This window comes from Mustela putorius, unplaced genomic scaffold (assembly GCF_011764305.1).
Source record: "Mustela putorius furo isolate JIRA1106 unplaced genomic scaffold, ASM1176430v1.1 tig00003869_pilon_pilon_pilon, whole genome shotgun sequence".
Classification (NCBI taxonomy): domain Eukaryota; kingdom Metazoa; phylum Chordata; class Mammalia; order Carnivora; family Mustelidae; genus Mustela; species Mustela putorius.
Genome location: NW_025422021.1, coordinates 1363667 through 1382919, shown reverse-complemented (window position 1 = coordinate 1382919; position 19253 = coordinate 1363667). Strand labels below are relative to the sequence as shown.

The 19253-nt window shown below is 37.1% G+C and overlaps 1 long non-coding RNA gene across 4 annotated transcripts in view; it reads left to right on the top strand.

Moving 5' to 3' along the window:
- Positions 1-19253, top strand: part of LOC101683035 — a 71867-nt gene that overhangs the window by 10300 nt on the left and 42314 nt on the right. For all 4 annotated transcript variants that reach the window (XR_006602495.1, XR_006602494.1, XR_200671.3 and 1 more), the window contains exon 2: positions 3007-3130. This is a non-coding gene — a long non-coding RNA (uncharacterized LOC101683035). The remainder of the gene's footprint in view (positions 1-3006; positions 3131-19253) is intronic.

Below are 19253 nucleotides of genomic sequence, written 5' to 3'. Positions count from 1 at the left end.
AATGGTATATTTTCCCTTCTTTGAATAAACTAAACTTATCCTTCAAGACAAGTGAACTTTATTATTCCAGATGAAATTGAATGTGATAGTTGCAGATCTGAATCTTAGAGACACATACCCTGATCTGAATGAGCTTATTATTATTATTACATTGGTATTGGTATATTATTATATTGGTGTGAATAACCTTATAGAAAGAAGTAACTGGGGCGCCTGGGTGGCTCAGTGGGTTAAGCCGCTGCCTTCGGCTCAGGTCATGATCTCAGGGTCCTGGGATCGAGTCCCGCATCGGGCTCTCTGCTCAGCGGAGAGCCTGCTTCCTCCTCTCTCTCTCTCTGCCTACTTGTGATTTCTCTCTGTCAAATAAATAAATAAAATCTTTAAAAAAAAAAAAAAAGAAAGAAGTAACTGAAAATATTCTGAAAGTGATGAATATTCACTTGGTAAATATCTCCATAAATACTTGGCCAAGGAGCATGACTAGTGAGTGGGTAAGCTCTACACTTTTCATTACTTTTGACATATTTCATATTAAAATCCATTCTGCAAATGGCTTCTTCCAAACGTTCACTGAGCTAACATTACTTATGGAATTTTTTTTTCACTGTGATCTATGCAAATATTTCATATTATGTCTATGTTAGGGTATTTGTGGTGATTGTTTTGGGGCTATTACCTATGGCCAATGTTTTGTGAATTTTTCAGAGACACTTGAAAAATGATAATTCTCCTCTTTGTATGGTATGGAACTCATGATGTAACTATTAAATAAAATTTATTAATGATATTATTCATGTCTTCTGTATCCCCAAATTCACTTTCATCTGCTTGCCCTTTCAGATTGAGGAAGCTATAGTAGTTTCCCACTATTTTTGTTTTTTCTCTTTTTTTATAGTTTGCCTCATAAATACTTTGATACTAAGTTATTTAGCATTTTAAGGTTATAATTATACCTTCATCATAGACTGCAGCCATCTTTCTAACAAGTTAAAATTCTGGTGTATAGATAATATCTAGCATTTTCCTTTCATTCACTCTGAGTTATGTTTTATTATGTATGCCTCTTACAGATCTTTCGTATGTAGCATGTAGGTTTTCATTTTCTTGACCACTTTTTGGGAATCTTTTAATTTCAATAATGGATTTCCTCTATTCATTTTTACATCATTGTTTCTGGACTGGCCCTCCCTTCCACTCTCTCTCTTTCTCTTTTTTCTTTTCTTTTACTCTTTAATTTTATTTGCTTCTTCCTGTTTTGTTTAATTTTTTAAGATTTTACTTATTTATTTCAGAGAGAGAGAGAGCAAAAGAGATCACAAGGGGAGCTGAGGGCAGAGAGAGAGGGTGAAGCTGACTCCCTACTGAGTAGGGAGCCCAACACAACATGGAGCTTGGAGCTTGATCCCGGGATCCTGGGATCATGACCTGAGCTGAAGGCAGACACTTAACAGACTGAGCTGCCTAGGCACCCCTTCTTCATGGTTCTTTGTTTCATTTTCTTTTTATTGTATTATCTGCGATTTCATTTATTTTCTTCTCTAGTAATTTTAAGTTGTCAAGTTTGTATTTAGACAATCAACCATAAAATTTTTTTGAAAACATCTTTAAAAGTTTATTTTCAACATTATTAGCTGCAAAAATTAATTAGCTGTGCTTGTGATCCCATGGCATCCCAACTTTTCAGACCATAGATGCTATTTATTTCCCCCTTTTTAAAAATTTTTACTTAGCACTCTCCCCTCAAATGTGTAATTCTTAGCTTTTAAGTATATTCAAATCTCGGCCATAGAAATAACACTCTTTCCTTGACCACACATCTTTCTTCTTCACCTGTTTCATCTTCTCCTTCCTACCACACTTCTCTAAAGAACTGCTGATACCAGCTGTATTCATTTCTCACCTCCCTGGGCTTCTACCAAAGCACTCATGGGGCTGCTTATCAGTCTCTTTGACATTTTTATAATGTCATACTCCTTCACTAGGCCTCCATTTGCTGTGATTCCTCAAAGCTTGGTCCTGCATCCCTTTATCTCCTCTCTCTGGGATATCCATGCTAAAGTTTCAAATGACACTATGTGCAAATGACTTGCAAATACGTATCTCTAGTCACAGGCCTCCCTTCTGAGACTTAAGATCCATATTGCAACTGCCCTCTTGACATTTCTAGAGATGTCAAAAGATGTTAAAATCAATGTTTTTATAACTGAATTCTTGATTGTCCTCACTGAACAAACTTACACTGTCATCCCCTGAACACAGAGAGGTGTGATAAAGTCAAGTGAATGAGGGGGAAAGTGGCCGGAAACAAGACTGGAGTGGTGACCTAGGGCCGGATCATGACTAGGTCTGGAGGTCGTGGCAAGGACTTTAGATTTTACTCTGAAAGGCAAAACCATTAGACTTTTGAATGGGGAAGTAATAAGATATGTATTTTAAAGAACTCCTCATCAGTAGAGAAAATGAACAAGAGGGGAATAGCGAGACCCATTAAAATTCTATTGCAGAGATTTAAGTGACAGATAAGGAGGCCTGTAAGAGTATGATAGCAGTGGAAGAGATTAGATATGGTCAGATTCTAATATTTTTTTAAGGTGAAATAAATAATATTTGTGGATGGGTTGCATGGAGAATATAAGATAAAGAGATGAGTCCAGGACAGCTCCTGGATTTTTGGTTTCATATCTCTGAGGAAAGGAACTGTGGGACAATGGTGGATGTGGGAAAGAACTAGAACCAAGAACTGAGTTTAACAACCAGATGATGGGAGATGCTCATTCGGCATCAGGCGAAAATGCTGATTGGGCAGTGGGATTTACAAGTTGAGTTCAGAGTAGAGGTCAGGACTGGAGACATAAATTTGCAAGTTGTCAGTATATTGATGATCTTGAAAACTGTTTTGGGCATTAGAAATAGGGCCTTGGTTGCCTGGGATTGATTACAAGCACTAAGGAAGTTTTTTTTGTTGTTGTTTTTTTGGTTTTTGTTTTGTTTTGTTTTGTTTTTTAGGTTAAAGAAAAAGGCCATTCATTAAAGGAAATTAAAGAGCTCAGTGGACAGGAAGCAGGTGAATGTACCTGTGCTAAACCGGACATGGGATTTTGTGCCATAGGAATTTCTGGAGCCACAGCAGGTCTGTCAGCAACAAATCTTGCTGCTCTGTTAAAAGACACTCCAAGAGGGAGTCAATTAAGTGTCTGCCTTTGGCTCAGGTCATTTTCCAGGGATCTTGGTATCAAGTACTGCATCGGGCTCCCTGCTCACTGGGGAGCGCCTTCTCCCTCTCCCTCTGCACCTTTGCTCCTGTGCTCTTTCTCTCTCTCTCTCTTTCTCAAATAAATAGAGTCTTAAAAAAAAAAAAAAAAAAAAAAAAAAGACACTCCAAGGCTGACTTCAAGCATCCTCTGCTTATGATGTCATTCAACTCATTATTGGTCCTGCTTATATCCTGCAGAACTCCCTCTTGTACACTGTAAATGCCCCAATGTAATAATTATTGTATTTTATTCCACTCGTGTTTTTACATGTCTTTCTTTTCCACTGTATTTGGAGCTGATAGAGAGCTAGGGTACTATGTCTAATTACTATCAATGCCTTGACACAGTTCCAGGTACATAAAAGATACATACTATAATTTTCATAACAAAATCAGTAATATTCAGGGTGATATTTAAAATCTCCAGCAGGCGTCCTGAGCCAGAAATGACCAATCTCAACAGATGTTCAGCTGGTCATGAAAACATCATACTAGTACGTATCAGCTGAATATCAAGTCATCAAAGTTTGCTTTATTTCCACTTCATAACTCCCTTTTTTATTATGTTGATCTTTGTGGATCTGGTAAAATAACATATGACCCAATGATACTACATTTAAATACATAGTTCTTTTCAAAACCCAGTTTCCTGAAACAGCTCTTGTCTGTGCTCCTACCGTGCCAAGTTCCATGGCAAGAGCTTATCAGAGCTTCAAGCGAACATAGCTTCCAAATTATTTAAAAGAGAATGACTTTTTTTAACTTCTGAAGTGATGGTTTTGATACTCCACATGTAGTTCTACATCCTATACGTATGGATGCACCAGCTGGATTGCTGAGAATGGGGACATTCTAAGCCTTCATTGAGGGATTATTTACACAGCAGTCAGCACTAGGTTAACCCTTGTTAAACATTAAGTAAAAATCCACTGGCTGCCAGTTTATGTCTCACATTATGTGAGGCGAGAATCCAACCTCCAAGACCAAAGCAGCCCTGGGTGCAGGTAACAAAAGAGCCACAGCCTGTTTAAAGAAGGTGTTTGATTTTGATTTAACGCTCTTCTTCCACTGCGGACACGTCACTAAACAAGGGTTGAGTTGAAACAAAAGCAAAGCAGTGAATGATGCTATTTTCTGTGGTCCCCAAAGACAGGTATAGAGATAGATGTTTTAGCCATCATATTATGAGACAGCGCCTTTTAGAATTTCAGCATGTAGGACCACAGAGCATCTCAAATGCTACTTAATCTGTAGAAAGTATTTACAACAGCCAATGCCCCCTAGAATAAAACAGAGCATTTAATGTGGCAGACCATGATGGAGGGGAGGCAATAAAAGAGAAAGCACAGCTTGAATGCAGTATAACTGGGTGACTTACACCTCCCTGCTGAAGGCAGCAGACTTGCAGTTACGAAACTGCTAATCTGTTCTACTGTTTTTTAATCAGATGTTGGCATTATCTGCCACTAATTGCTTTTTCATTTCCACTTGTAATTATTCCATTGCATGTTTGTAGTGAGAAGCTGAAAATGAGGCAGATCACTGAGAAAGAATTAATTGTTAATGAATAATCATCAGTAGGAAGCCAATTTCATTATCTTCAAAGAGGTAGCCAGAGATTAACCACTAGCTGTGGTTCTCCTACTTTCTGTGCATGACTGTAAAGTAATCACAAATAATCACGCCCTCCAACTTCATCAATTATTTTCTATTATGTGGATTGATACCCATTTTTGTCTTTGTTGTTTAATGATAATGGCAGTATTCATGCTGGGGAGTGCTAATTGGAAGGTGTTACATTCGGTGGCTCTAGGCCTAATTATTAGAGCATCTTCTTCATTAGCACATGATCCTACAAGGGTTGCATGGTGGGAGTTACTAATTTTTCCGAGTTACAAGAATATCATATTAGGAAACTTTTGCATGTCCTTATGCCAAGTAACACAGAGAAAATCCGATATCTGGCCGAAGTTGTGTAGCTGCCAACAGAGATGTTCTGTTTAGATAAAATAGGATGTTTTAACCTGAGATGAGTCTTTGAACACAAAGCTTGTTCTGCCCTGGAAGCTAGGTCTGCCCAGCACTATAAATAAGCCTTTGCCTCTGCTTTGTTTCCCCGGTGTACAAGCGCTCATTCTTCAGAACGGCTCACACAGCTCCCTGGGACTTATGAAGCTCTCAGTGGAATTTTGCCAGACATTAATGGAAACATCATGAGATGAATTTGAAAGTCAGGATGGAAGGGTCCTTATGTTTGTTGCCTTGGTGGTCAGGTGATGTCAGCCCATACAGACTTAGGGAGAAAGTAAATAGATAGACCTACTTCCCAATTGCAGAGGACTATATATCTTTTCAAGGCTCCTTCACATGCATTGGCTCACAACGTCCTTTAATAGAGCAGCAAGATCTGTTGCTGGTGGACCTGCTGTGGCTCCAGAAACTCCTATGGCACAGAATGTCACATTTAGATTTGAGCAGGTGCACTTACCTGTCTCCCTTCCCATTGTGCTCTACAGGTTTTTAGTGAGTGTGACTAAATAGGCTGTCCTAAATCTGAAAGACCTTCCTCGGTGCTTGTAATTATTCCAAGGCAACCTAGACCCTGTTTCTAAGTAGACCCACAGCAAAAGAAAAGAATAACACACAGCAAATTCAAGCACATTGGACTATAGAGTATGTCTTTGATACATCTCTGGGAGAGACCTTGCCAACGAGATAGGAAAATTGGGTGTTGTTAAGGGTGTGGGTTTTGGTATTGGACTTACTCATTTTGTTAGCCATGTGAACCAGGGTAAATTATTTTACCTCTTGGAACTTCAGTTCCCCTCATTAGGTTGTTATAAAAATGAATGAGATACCATATAAAAATGAATGAGTACTATATACAGTGTTAAACTTGGGGCCTGACATCTAATCAGTGCTCATCTTAGGAGCAGATCATGACGAACTTTTTATGTCTGAGTAACAGGTTGTTTTCTGGAAATGAAAGTTTCTGGGAATGTTAGGGAAATAACCCCAAGTTTTCCAATAGGCAAATCCTGAAAGGCATTGACTTAGCATGAAATGGTTTATTTCTTGCTCATGAAAAGTCTGCTGTGAGGTGGTCATGTCCTTCCTCTGGTTGGAGATTCAGGTTCCCTCCATCTGATGATATTGTCATTTGCAGACATGGCTTTCGAGATGATCAAGGAAGAAAAATAGAGAAATAGCAGAGGCCTATTTTTTCTCATGTGTCATCAGCAGAAGTGATGCATTGTGTCAATTCTTACTTCCTTCCATGTGTCACAATCCAGTCACATGGTTCCAATCTAGTGTCTGGAAAATGTGGTCCTTCTGTGTGCCTGGGAAGAAGACATGGTGTGATAAACACAGCACTGTACATAGTGTCTGCTGTGGTTTGCAAAGAGTGAAATAATCAGGAAACCGGTTTTAGAAAGATTATAATGAGAGTACATAGAGATTGTAGGCAGCAAGAAGAACACTAGAATTCAGGATGCATTTTAGGTGAGTGTTATAATTACAGAATGAAAGAGATAACGGGAACTTGAGAATAGTTCATAACTGTGTTTAGAGATGTCAGAGAAGAGAAAGGAGTCAAAAAAGATGAAATTTCAAGCTTAAATTGTGGTTCTATGGGGACATATTAGCAATGAACAAGGAGACTTGACGTAGAGGATGAGAAGGGAAAGAAAGCATATCAGGTGATTTTCAAAATAGGCTATATTATATAACTTGTTGCCACTGTTATGATCAGGGAGGAATAACCACAGTGAAGAGGAAAATATACGTATTAGAGAGCTGGACATTCAAACAACCGGGAAAAGGGCTCAAGTGTGTCTTAACCTTTATTGCTAGAGGCACTGGTGAGAGGTAACAAACAGTCAGGTCGGTAAAAAGTGTCTCTGAAAATCCTACTCAGAACTTTTCTTTTTAATAAAATAATACAATTATTCTTTTACACAATGACCTTTACCCAGGCACAAAATAACTTTACCTTTCAAGGACAACAATACTAGGTTCCTGGGTTTTCTATTATTAGGAAAGACAGGTGAGAAGTAGTGTGAAGGGGATAGAACACACATAGCTAAACCCACACAGTGTTTGCAATGCTAAATGCAAAAAAAATTTCCATGGGAGGAACGTAATAGGTTTTCTCACTTGTTAATAGATGACATTATTTTGGCATTTGGACAGTAACCCATTCCAAAGGGTCAAGGAGTAAACTCTTGCTATGGCATGAAATGCTTTCTTTTGAATAAGTCATAATTACTAAGACCCTTTGTTTATATGCCTTATTTGCCTGACTTGCCACTTGTCTGACTTGTCTTACTTACATAAGGCATTTCATAGGGCATTCACTATGCATTTCAAGGTCCTGGTCTTCTTACGATATAAACATTGAAATAGTTGATTGATGCTTGACTACTCTCAGCCACTTGGCTAATGCCTTTGATAAGAAATGCATTCCACTCCCCCATCTTCAAACTTACTATTCCATTCAGCCATGGCTACCACCATGCCATTGTTGCAAAGCTAGAAGCCAAAGATGTTATTTATTTTGTTATTTCTTTTGCATGGAGCAAAGGGATGTTCAAGATAGAAGTGGTACAATGGAGATAATTACCAACCTTCAGTAGCAACGCCATTGCATTAGAAGCTAGACAAGAGAATATGCTTCCTTAAAGGCAAACACTAGCACTGTGAGTAAAAAGTATCCTGTACATAGAGTACAAGGAACGCACCAGCCCTAAAAGACATTCTCTTCAACACCCAGAGGAGAAATCAAATGTAACATGCTTTATCTATTGATATTTAATATTTTTGTGTTATAATAATAATACCATAAATTTTTTGTAAATTAAAATTTATTGTTTTGATGCTAATTTTGTTGAGATAGTAAATTGATCATAATTGTTATTTTTTGTTTTCTAAATGTTATTTTATTTTTTTTCCGTGTTCCAAAATTCATTGTTTACATACCACACCCAGTGCTCCATGCAATACATGCCCTCCTTAGTATTATACATTTTAACACTTGTGACGTTTTATTCATTAATTTAGGTGTCTGGAATTATGTGAAGGATATGAAAAAATTTTCAACTCATACCTGTGATCTCTTAATGGCAGCCTATTTCAGAGTGCTTCATGGGTGAGCAAGAGAAATCCAAAATAAAGATTTTAGAGGGCTCTGACTGTTTTTAGGAATAAAGGTAGTTTTAAAAACTAAATGGTATGATAAAATACTATGAAATATCCTGGGATTTTAGTCCTGAACTTCAGGGTAAAAATCACTAATCACACTGCTTTTAAAAAGACATCAGTGATAAAAGTAGGTGGGACTAGCTCCAGCATAAGAAATAAATCTTGATACAATGAAGGAAACTACCAACCAAAATGTCTTTAGAAGCTTTCATTTTGTCAATCAACGCAGCAGCTCTCATTTATTCTTACAAATGAGATCTTCCTAGCACTTAATACATTTTCAGTACTTTATGCAAGAGATAAGAGCTAATTATCTAACACCAGGCTCACATCCTCTACATTTCTATGGGAAGAACTAGGTTCTGAATCAAACATAAAGATTAGCAGAGAGTCTCAGGAATGAAGCCATAACAGAGGCTGTTCTCAAGTGAAAACTTTACCCCTACAATGCTATTCTCCCATTTTGTCATCTCATATCAATTTTAATACCTTATGTCTCATCAGAGAGCAGTTATACTCTGACATGTTCTCTCCTGGTGCAGGATGGCAGCTACTAAAATATAAATCACTGCAGAGAATTGTTGGATTTAGAGCCAATTCTTCTAATCGAAAACAACAGCAATGTTAATTTCAGCTTGAGAATGATGGCTTTTGTATGGTGATATAATGGTACAGACTATAATGGTGTCAACTACCGCAATAAAATATGCTTCAAATGGGCTACCTTTTTTACATTTAGACTAGGGTGACTTCTGTCACATTTCTTTTTTTGGCATGGAAACTGACAATCTATTAAATAAATATTAATCCCTAGCAGTCTTCAAAGCAGGCTCAACCATATCAGGATTTTAAATAACTTCATTAATTGCTTAACTACCTTTCCCCTAAATTCCCAAGGGATCCTTTGATGCTAGTCACTCTAATGAATTACCAAGTGATTCATGACTTCAACCTGTTATCATGCAAAATACATTTCCATTTGGAAATCTTTACAGATGAATTTGCCAGAAAGTAAGTAACCACTCCAGACTTTAAAGAGGGCAAATTCTTTTTATGCAATGTATGAAGAAATGTAATTTGGCACTTAAAAAAAAAAAAATTAGTACTCTAAAATGGTATAATGCTTCCAGAAATTCAATTTGGGCAATATATGATCAAATGAGGGGTTCTGTTTAAATGGTAAAAGAGGAATTGGATTATTTGTGGGTGGATTATCCATGACAATAACAGTAGCTATGGTGGTCTTACTTTCCTGTAAACTTTAATATCACTTCTCTCTTGCCAAAGTAGTCACTGAAAACACAATGTTTTCTGTGAATCTAGACAAGACATGTTTGAGAAGGTACCTGTTTTTCAAAGGACAAGAGGAAATGATTTTTAGAAATCTATTTTTCAAAAGTTTCTGTTTTTTTTCTCTACTTGAATGGTAATCAAGAACTGAGTATTCTTGTTCTGTAATGAAATTTATTTTTAGAATCGGTACGTGTACATAATTGTTTAAAGTACTGTAGAGCTAATCAGGAGAACCATTCCTGCAGAGGCCTTTCTGAGGGCTTCCATTCTCTGTGGCATTCTGGACCAGCTCCTCCAGCACGGGATCGAGTTACCATCCAAGGATTTCTTTTTGCCTCTGCACGTGTCAAGTCACCCATGTCCAGTGTTCTAAATGTTAAATAGAGAAGAAGAGCTAAAAGAAAGTGTGTCTTGCTTTAAACCTTCTTTTATAGGAGTCTGAGGCCTCACTAGAAATTAAACCTTCTCTTTCCTGGAAAAATAATTGAGGGGTAGTTGCTTAGATCAAATAATCCTCTATTGTTACTTCTGCCTTCAGTGGCTGGTGCCTTCAATTCTCAAGCCTTTCTGGGGTTCTTTCCCGGGACCTACAGATTTCAGTTTTCCATCAGCCCAGCATTTGTTGACATTGGCTTCTCATTTTCTCTTTTGTCTTTGTGAATAATGATGTTGATTTACTATTACTTGAGGCATGTTAAGGAATTGAGAGCAGTGATAGTCATTTGTTCAGTCTGCCTTGTTAACTAGATATTGACAATTGTCAAGCCTTGTCTTTTTGCCAGGGATCTGGGGAATCAACAAACAGTAGGTCTAATTTGAACAGAAAGTATTTCCCACATATATGATTGAAATATCTAAATTGCTTCTTAAATGTTTCAGCCATAGTGATTCCACGGGATTACCCTGGAGAGCTATCACATAGGAAAAAAGGGAAAGAGGCTGCTAGTGGATAGGATTAGAGGCTGCCAATCCCACCTCACCTGAAACCAAAGGAGTTCGATTTTCACTTGCTTCAGATATTTTGTAAAAGATTTTAGTTGAACAAAGACTTTCAAAAGAAGCAAAATGTTTGAACCCAGTTAAAGTCAAGTTAGAGCTCAATGTAGACTCTCCAGATCTCTTGAGAATGAGTGGCTGAGTTTTGAGATCACTCTTCACATGCTGAAAGGTTTGCCTTTTCTTTGCTATCACATACATATAGGTCCTAGAGTGGATTTTTTTGTCACTACAGAATCACATTTGTGGTAAAAGTTCTTTGAACCTTAAGCAGATATTGAATCGGATACAAAGTAGTGGCAAAGTTCCTCAGATCGCGCAGCTGCCCTAATGTGTGGCTTTCACTATCTCCTTCTCTTCACTTTTTTCTTGTCGTCTTTACTTGTAACAGTTACCCGGAAATTCATTCTTTTTGCACTAACTCTCTGGTATATTCAGATATGACAGTCAAATAATTATTTTATCCGATTTGGTAAACTGTCAGGTTTCGTTCCCTATAATCATATTTTTATATTAATTACTAATCAGTGTTTTTATATTTTCAGTGTTCATTTAAATACCAAAGAATTCATTTTTCTGGGTACAGAGCCATTTCAAAACTTCATATATTCAGAAATCTGGATTTTTACTTATCAAAGAGTAATTGATGGTGTGGGAAAATAATTGATACATGTTCTCTATTTCATAGAGAACCAAACCAAATGTAGAGAAATACCAAATTTATTTTGCGAAATAGTAAATTTCCCACACCCTTCTTACTTTTGTTGAGTGTTGCCATTGAGGAGAAAATAAACAGTTTCTGCTCATTGGCCAATTCTTTGTCCCTCCCTGGTTAACTTCATAGCCCACCTGCTTCTGTAAAATTTGAAAGGCAAGGAATTTCTTTCTTTCTTTTTTTTAGATTTTATTTATTTACTTGACAGACAGAGATCACAAGTAGGCAGAGAGACAGGCGGGTGGGGGGAAAGCAAGCTCCCTGCTGAGCAAAGAGCCTGATGTGGGGCTCAATCCCAGGACCCTGAGATCATGACCTGAGCTGAAGACAGAGGCTTAACCCACTGAGCCACCCAGGCGCCCCGAGGAATTTATTTCTGACTTAATTGTTGGCTAACTCTCTTGAATCACATGTTTAAAATACATAATTGCTCAAATACAGAAAACTTATTGGTGGATATATCCGATTTTATGAAAACCCCAATATAGGAAATGTTTGCAAGCCACTCACTTTTTATAAAAGAAGACCTGTAGGCTTTGGAAAAGGACCAAATTTGGAATTATTAGAGATTCAAGGTGTGGATTAAGTTTTGCTCTGGTATTCTTTTCATATATGTATATACAGTACATATACCAAATGACCATGTTCAGAATTGCCATAATATGGTCAGGTAATACTTGTTATTTTCTACTCAAAGGCATACAAACTAGAAATTAAAATGTATGATATTGAAAAAAGATGCTTTCAAACAAGCAGGGTGTTTGATATTTTATAACAAATTTTGTCTGTAGGTTCTTAGTTCCTAGATTACCTTACCCCTCTAAAACAAACATTGATGGATAATAGTTCTAGAATATATTTTATTTTTTCCTCAAACCTATGACTCCATGAGTAAAGAGCTCTGCCTTACTGATAGGTGAGCCTTGATCTGATAACAATAATGTTTTTGCTAATACTATAACCATTCCCTCTACTATATCAGATTCAATAGTGACTCAAGGTAAACACATATTTTCAGTTTCCTTCCTTTTGTTTTTTTATATCTTTCATTTGGTTTAGAGAATATGGACTTTTTTTCAGGTAGCGTATATATTAATAGACTAATATATATAATAGATTAATATATATTAATAGACTAAATCCTTTACTGAAACCCAAATCACAAAGCACTGTTTTCTTAATCAGATAGCATAAATTAAAAAAAAAGAAAAACACCAAGAACTTTTCAGTTATCAGGAAGGGTGCAAGGCAATGAGCCTAAAATAAATCAGTTTGAACTATACCACGAGTCACCTTTACTGCCAATTCCAAAACACAATTCAAGTTCTGATTATAACATTCTTACATAGTTCTGGTAATATTTGTGGCTTCACCTGAGCACATTAACTGTTGCAACCAATCTGTGACTTGAGGGAAACCATCCATTTTGGTTTTTACTGTTTATGTGTTTGGTGGTACTTTTGCAACTATTGTGGTTTTACCACTCAGAAAAGGCACTCATTCTTTCACACCATAGACAACTATAGCTTAAGTGTTCTAAAGTCTGGTGACTAACCATTTTGAAGGATAAAGGATCTTTTCTCATACCTTTTTGTAAGGACTAAGGTTAAATAGATATTTTAAAAATAAAGGGAATAATGTCAAACAGATTAAAGATTAATTTTTTATGGAAGAATTTTCTTCATGTAACTCTTTTCTTATTACTTTTAAACATGCTGTACATTACATACCCATTACTTATTTATTTTATAACTGGAAGTTTGTACATTTTTACCTCTTTCACCAATTTCACACCTCCTTACCACCAACCCCCACATTATTTAGAGTAAGTCTTCATCATCTGTTTTAATATTATTGATGAAGGATTTGAGAAAAGATATTAAAAAATAGAATAACTTTTGATACCGAATTATTGGATGAGCAAGTTCAGGATACAGACTCTTTAGTCATTTGGCAATTACTGACTAAAGGCATACTTCCTAGGGTTTTCCAAGGTACATGGGTACTTCCAAATAACTGAGCAGAATCTCTGACTTCAAGGTAGAAGGAGATGTGGTACTAGTAATAATATGAATATAAACAGATAATTATAATCACAAAGCTATGTAGAAAGGAAATAAAGTCATACTGAAATTGGATAAGGAAAAAGAAGGGCAACTTCACAAAAAGATAAAACTTGATTCTTCCTAAAACTCAGATATGTGGCTGATTTCTTTCATGAGTTCAAAAAGGACAAGGAAGAAAATATAACTCTTTCACCACCATTTTTGCAAATAGCAGCTTTTGCTTTCAATGTCCTTTGTATCCATTTCTGGTAGTAAAAATGTGCCAATAGATTTAAGAAAGAAAATAATTTGTAAAGTAAGAAGCTTAATGGTTTTTAACATTATAAGAATTATAGTTCTGAAGATCAGAAACACTGACATTTAAAAAAAAGGACTGGAGGGCGCCTGGGTGGCTCAGTGGGTAAAGCTGCTGCCTTCGGCTCGGGTCATGATCTCAGGGTCCTGGGATCGAGCCCTGCATGCATCGGGCTCTCTGCTCAGCAGGGAACCTGCTCCTCCCCACCCTCTCTCTGCCTGCCTCTCTGCCTACTTGTGATCTCTCTCTGTCAAATAAATAAATAAAATCTTAAATAAAAAAAAAAAGGACTGGATAGAGCATATCAGTAACATTCTTATGACATGACTAAATAATAATAATAATGGTAATAATAAAATGTATCCATCATCTTCCCTTCCAACCTGCTCCCTCTCCAATATTTCTTAGCCTCAATAATTGTAATTATCATCCATCAAGTTGCCTAAGTCAGAAATATGGGCATAATTCTCACCTATTACCACTCTATTCATTACCGCTCTATTCATGTCTAATCAATCCTTGGACTTTATATGCTTACCAGAGTTTGTGGAATTCTTCACTTTTCTCCATCCCACTGCAATAGGACTCTTGGTCCCTTCCGTTAATTTAGCCACTACCTTCTGTAGTCCTCTGTACTGAAGCCAACGAAGTTTTCCTGAAACATGAATTAGAATGGATCATTCCTAGTTTAAAATCTTTGAATGACTCCCATCATTCTAAGGATAAAGCTTAAAATCCCCAGGATGCTTTACAAAGTCCAACTTAACCTGGACCATGTTTGCCTCTACAGCGTCACCCTTTGCAATTCTGTGTGTTCAAGCCATCCTCAACAGTAATGATGCAGAGAATGCTTTGTGGCACCATTTATGTCGGGTTTTTAAACAAATTGCCCTTTGCATAGAATGTTCCTCCCTCCTATATTCCCACAACCCGCTATCACCTGCTCTTTCCAGTGTACTCATAATTACCCACCAGGTCCTCAGTTTCCTTAAAATTTGTATAATATAAACTTTTTTGGCTCCTATCCTAAAACCTCTAGCCTTTCACCAGCCTCTCCCTATTCCCCAGCCCCTACCTCACCCCGTCTCCCAGGTCCTGATACCCTGGCAACCACTTTTCTACTCTATGCTTTTATGGTTTGTTTGTGTTTTTTTTTTCCCGTTTTTAATGTGTGTGTGTGGTTGGTTGGTTTGTTTAAGATTCCACATATAAGTGAAACCATGCAGTGTTTGTCTTTCTCTTTCTGGCTTATTTTGCTCAGCATAATGTCCTCCAGGTCCATCCGTGTTGTTGTAAATGGTGGAATTTTTTTTCAGGCTGATTATTCTGTATTTTATACATGTTCCAGATTTGCCTTATCCATTTATCTGCTGATGAACACTGGAATTGTTTCCACACCATAACTATTGTATATAATGCTTGCATTGAACATGAGAGTTCATATCTCTTTGAGGTAATGATTTCCTCTGGATATTTACCCAGAAGTAGGATGGATGGATCATATAGTAGTTCTATTTTTAATTTTCTGGGGAGCCTCCATACTGTTTCCATTGTGGTTGTATCAATCTATATTCCTACCAACAGTGTACAAGGGTTCTTTCTCCTCCACATCCTTGAGAGCATTTGTTATCTCTTATCATTTTATAATGGCTATCCTAATAGGTATAAAATGCTATCTCGTTGTGGTTTGGATTTGCTTTTCCCTCATGATTAATAATGTTGGACACCTTTTCATGTACCTTTTGGTTATTTGTTTTTTGTTTTTTTTAAAGATTCCATTTATCTATTTGACAGACAGAGATCACAAGTAGGCAAAATGCAGGCAGAGAGGGAGAGGAGGAAGCAGACTCCCTGCTGAGCAGAGAGCCTGATGCATGCAGGGCTTGATCCCCGAACCCCGGGATCACGACCCAAGCCAAAGGCAGAGGCTCCAACCCACTGAGCCACCCAGGTATCCCCCTTTTGGTAATTTGTATGTCTTCTTTGGAAAAATGTTTCTTTGGGTCCTTTGACCATTTTTTATTGAGTTATTCCTGGTTTTTTTGCTATTGAATTATGTAATTGTACTGTATATTCTGGACATTGACCCCTTTTGGATATGTGGTTTCCAAATATTTTCTTCCACTCCATAATTTGCCTTTTTGTTGTTGGTTTCCTTTCATGTGCAGAAGCTTTTTAGTTTGATTTAGTCCCACTTGTTTGTTTTTGCTTTTGTTGCCTTTGCTTTTGGTGTTATATCCAAAAAATAATTTCCAAGATCAATGTTGATGAGCTTACCTACATGTAGAACTAGTGTTCCACATATATGGAAGCTTCATTGGCTATCAGAATCAGGTGATCTGGGGACCTGTCTCTTGGATAGTAGCTGCAAAATCTGGGGTGAAAACTTGTATATACAAGTTTTATTCCTGGATAGTGATAACTTGGAGTGGGCTACAGGTAGATGGAGCTGGATGTGTCCATTAGCTTCCCTGGTTTCATGGGAGGATCATAACCAGTTCCTAGATGTACACTAAATTAGAAGCAGGAAGCAGCTTTCAAATTATGCATATGGGCCCCTTTCAGGGAAAGCCTGGGAGATGGGTAATTTTCACTGTTTCCTCTGTGCTGGGCCCTGGGAGAATAGCCATAGTGAAGGCTTACATGCCCATTAACAACTGCTCCTTTGTTTGCTATGGTTTTGTGGGTCTTGTGGATGAAAGCCTTATTGGTTTTCAGAGCTAAGGTTTTGGGACCTCATCCCTCTGACGGAAGTCTTAAAAGTTGAGTCACTAAGAGTTAAATCCAAACCCTTTGCTCCACAGAGAGAAGGAGGCCATTGGGAGTTCTCTCCCAATTGTATGGTCCTGTATCGGGTTTGGGGTTTAGGGCAAGAGTGTGTCAGTCTTTCCCTCCCATTTCACTGTTGGTGTTTTCTCATTCATGAACATATAGGAGTTGCTTAGCTAGTTTCTGAATTTCTCTCATGGGTAACTGCTCTGTGTGCAGCTGTACATCTGGTATGTTCATGGAGAGGAAGGGAGGTCAGGAGCCTCCTATGGCACCATCTTCATTAACTGTCCAACTACTCCTTCACTCCTTTCCATTTCCTCTCTCATCCTGGTTGAAGCTGCCATTGTTTCTTTCTTTCTTTTATTTTTTTAAGGCCAGATTTATTAAGATTAATTTATATACAATAAAATTCTCGTGTTCAGTTTGATAAGTTTTGGCAAATGTAAACAGTTATGGGACTACAACCACAACTGAATTACGTAACATTTCCCATCGTCCTAGAAAGTTCTCTCAAGGTCCTTTGTGATAGGTTTCCTCCCCCATCCCCATCAGTAGCAACATCTGATCTCTTCTCTATCCCGAGATCATTATACAAGTAAAATCTTAAAGAATGTAGCCTTTTGTCACTAGCTTGTCACTGAACATAATCATTGCGACATTCATTGTGTTGGTGCATGTAGAGGTAGTTTGTTCTTCCTAGTGCTGTGCAGTATTACATTTTACAAATATACTACAATTTATCTCTTTACCAATTAATATACATCTGGGTTATTTGGGTGCTATTATGAAAAAAAGTGTTATGAACATTCTTATACAGGTCTTTGAACAAATGTTTTCTTTTATTTTTAATAAACATGTAGACATGGAATTGCTTGATTATATGGTGGGTATATATTGACCTCTATAAGGAACTGGTAAACTGTTTTCTTAAGTTGCCATATCATTGTGTATTCTCACCACAATGTGTAAGTGTTTGGTCAATCTGCATCCTTACCAACACTTGGCATTTCAAGTTTATTAATTTTAGCTAATATAGTAGACGTTAGGTAATTTCTCATTGTGCTTTTAGCTAGCAGCATCTCAATGACGTTGACAAATCTTAACGTGTTTCTTTTGCGACCTGTAGTTTTTCTTTGTGAAGTGTCTGTTAAAATCTTTTGTCAATTTTAAAAAATATGTTGATGTTTCTCTTTATTGAGTTGTAAGAATTCTTTATATATTTTGAATAAATTATTTTAAGAGGTAGATGTTTGGCTAACAGACTTTGGCTTCTTTTCCTGACAGTGTCCTTTTAAGAGTAGTTTTAAATTTTCATTAAGTCCAACTTTTTACCCTACCTAAGCAATCTTTGATTAACCAAAGGTCACAAAGAGTATATCTGTGTTTTCTCCTAAGAAGTTTTTAAATTTTAGTTGTTTTACACATGGTATGAGGTAATCTTAGAGCTTAATTTTTACAAACGAGGTTTTTTTGTTTTGGTTTTTAGTTTTTTTGTAGGTCATAGCCCTTCCCACTACATCAGAATCTTCTCCGTTTTGTAGGAGATGAGAAGTTCTTAATATCTACACTTATTTATATTATCTCAAGCTCATGATTATTTGTTTCTATGGTAGGCACAGGCCAGAACTGCCATGTTGACTTTCTCCTAGGTATTATAAGTAATTCTGAATATCACAGACTAGTTATCATTACCTAGATGCAATGTGGCTGTGCATGGGCTTGCCAAATCATTGTTCTATGACCAACAGGCACTGAAACAAGATGGTGCTGTTGGCATAGTAACATAGGTCCAGATGATATGCCCTAGTCCTGGTAAATGATATTGGAAATGCTTTCACAACTTTGCCTGTAGAAGATTATATTTATAGTCTTATTTTAAAATATTATATGAAGAAGTTACTCTTTCCATTTTTTTTCAAAGATTTTATTTATTTTGACAGAGAGACACAGTGAGAGAGGGAACACAAGCAGGGAGAGTGGGAGAAGCAGGCTTCCCACTGAGCAGGGAGCCCAATGCGGGGCTCGATGTGGGGCTCGAACCCAGGATCCTGGGATCATGACCTGAGCTGAAGGCAGACACATAAGGACTGAGCCATCCAGGCACCCACTCTGTCCATTTTGTAGCATCCACCTTTATTGGAACTATAAGATACTACGTAATAAAAGATGAATAATGACTTATTTTACTATATTTGCTGTCTTATTTCTCAAGATGCCAGTGTAGGTTTCACAATGGCATATATAGAATTTAGTCTGATTTTTAGAGTTTTCAGAAAACCGGAAATGAATTTTCCTTTTGGCTAGAAGTCTGTGTGGATTCCTGGTTCCTCCTCCCAAAAACTTCTTTTTATTCTGCTTTACTCCACATGGATTCTACAGAGTTGATTTAAACTGTTCTGACTCATACAGACATATTCACCCTAGAGAATTTTGACTCTTTTAACATTCTATCCATCACTAACGTTCCTGTTTCATTTGGGCTTTTAATTTGGATGAATTTCAAATTACTATTTATTTTGATAGAAACACTACTAATTATACAAAGCATCTTAATAAAGAGTGGAAACATAATTCAGAGCATCCTTCTTGTGGTATTCTGATACATAGTAGCTTTAAAATAGCATTAAGACACTTTTTCTTCCCCACAGCTTTTATTCCATG